Here is a 2,752-nt window from a genome sequence, read left to right on the forward strand (position 1 = left end):
TACTTTATAACTTTTAAAATGCGTCTGTCCTTCTTGCAAAGCCTCTTTCTGCACTAAGTATAAGCCTCCTGAGCCAAGCCAAGTAAGCCATCAAAACCCATGTGGCTTTGTGTCATTGTGGAGCCTGGGAACATCTGCCTTCTGGAGAAAGTCAAGCCTTACAGTTCTGATGGATGTGGACAATATCTTGGCACCATTACTTTCCAAAACCATGTTCTCCTGAATTCCTACCCACTTCTTCCCTGAGCCTCCCCAGGAGTGCTCAAGGAAATGCCAAAGATAAATTAATATCTTCCCTACTTTGAAACTTGAGTAAGTGGAAGGTGAGGAGTAACTCCCCGAGAGGTCCTGGGCAGAGCACCCTGCCTCTCCTGAAATCAAAAATATTTTTGATGGCTTCATTATGATGTTAATGGGTAGCTTCTGTTCCCCATCACAGCCAGCAGGATGGTGATAACTGAAGATTTGCCATTAATCCCTTGCTGGGTTGCCCAGGAGATATCTTGGAGCACTTCCAGGGGAAGCTGGGGTCTGGGTTCACCTTAGGAATTTTGTGGCAGGAAGTAACTAACACAAAGGGGCAATGTCTGCTCAAGTGTCGCTTTTCTTGAGCTGGAAGTGTTTTTACTTATATTCCACCTGGCAAGCTAAGAGAAACCCTCAAACAGGCAACCCACTGCTGGCATGATTACGGAAAAGGAAGCAATTATGTCTTACTGCTCTTGGGGCTTCTCCACTGTGCCTCTCGAGAGGCTTTCCAGGAAGAATAAACACAGATCGCGTCTCCTCTTCTGAGCAAAGTCTGCCCCAGGGAGAGGAAGACACAGGGGAAAAGCATCATAGCTGCCGTGCCCACACAACCTGAGGGCCTTCAAGAAAATTAAGTTTAAATCCCACCTCCTTTCTCATCCGAATGGCTGGCTTTGTGTGGTCTCCCTGCACCCATATGTGTTGTCACATTTCCCCCACCCCTGTAGGTCAAACCGGTGGAAGCACAGATGCCTTTTAGCTGAAAATGGGACTCAGTGACCAGCTTTTCATCCCAAATTCATCCATTTATTTACACATATAACACCACTTGCTGTTTGCATTTCATCTATTGAGCAGATGGCTTTTCCTCCCCAGCAATGCCATTGCAGCTACATGTGGCTGCATGAGATTTCTTGCCTTGGACTACCCAGTCATTGGGAGAACACATGGAGACAAAACTGTTCCCAGAGCAGCAATCCCAAATCTGTAAAACTTCTGTTTGCCTTGGCTGGACGTCAGACTTCTCCTGCCATGCTTTCAGACACAACTGCGTATGTTGCACTTTCCAGTCTTGTTCACATATCATCAGACTCACCCGCAGCTGCTCACAGGTAGCAGCTTGTGTTGTTATCTCTCTGCCTCTCCCCCAGAGACGTTTTCATGACACCATTTTATTGATGGTCACAAGAAGATGCATGGCATTTTGGGTTTTTTTGGAGCTGATTTGGTGTTTCTCTCACTATCGCAACTTAGGGCTGTGGCATTTTCACTGAATAATTTCAAATCATTTCCCTATAGATCCTGACGTGCTCAGTGGCACACTGGACTGCAAACTGGTGCCACATCTGAAATCTGATGTAATCGGTGGTCAAATCTTACAGGTTTCTTGTGGCAGGTGAGGTAGGATGGCACACCAAAGAGACAAATTCTTTCAATAGGGGAAAAAAAATTATGCTATACCTGCTCATTACTCCCAAGCTCTGCCCAGGATGCCAGGAGAAGCAGCAGCCCCTAAAGCCTCTCTGGATTCTGTACTTAGTAGTAGTGGTCAAGACTGGATAGGGTGTTGTTTTTTGTTTGTTTGTTTTCCTTTTAAAAATAAGCTCCAAAATCTACATTTGAACCCCTGAATTCAGCAAAAATGTGGGTAACAGAGGGCAGACCTTTGCTTGGGAGCAACCTCATTTTGGGGCCATGAAATGGGTCACCACACCAGTGCCTCGATGACAGAGCAGTTGAGTTAAGCATGCCATTGAGTTGAGGAGGGCACTGCTGTCTCCCCACCATGTGGAAAGGCCTAATGCTTTTAAACCTGGACAAACAGCACCACAGCACTTTTCCAGGCGTCAGCAGCACCTGATTGTAAACGCTTCATTTAAAATGCCCCGAAATTCAGCCTGAGTCCATCTCGAGCATAGTTCAGCGTCCATGTAGGAAAAGGCACTCCACGGTGCCCATTTCATTACTGTTAGGGTCTAGAAGGGTTTTAGAAGAGACAAATGTTTAATTGATGCAGCACGATACCCCAGGGACCACAATATCTGGACACCTGGAAAGCGCCCATTTCGGAGAGCCTCAGAGTCTCCTGGTCGGCAGAAGAGGCCGCAGTCTCCATGCCATTTGCAGTTTGCAGGGTCTCTGTGTGTAGGCCAATGGTGAGGCCAAATGGACTGCCTCCAGGAAGCCAAAAACACCCGTGGGAGCCAGGGCTGTGTCCTTTCTCCCAGGATCTCTGCTGGGAGCAACAACAGCAATGGAGACGGATTGGCTGGGAGAGCATGGAGCGAATAAATGGTAGCAGTGGGCTGGCCTCCATACCTGCCTCCGAGCCGCGGTCTGACTCGGGCCCTGTGTATTTATTTGCAAAAATCAGCCTGCGTAGGTGCCGTCTGAGCGGCGGTGACCCAGCTATCTGGTCAAAGGCCTGCAGGGAGCCAGGAGATAGGGCGGGTTAACGTTTAACCTGCAGGGACTGTAAACCAGCCCGAGGCCGCTGAACCTT

This window comes from Anser anser (assembly GCF_964211835.1).
Source record: "Anser anser genome assembly, chromosome: 7".
Lineage (NCBI taxonomy): Eukaryota > Metazoa > Chordata > Aves > Anseriformes > Anatidae > Anser > Anser anser.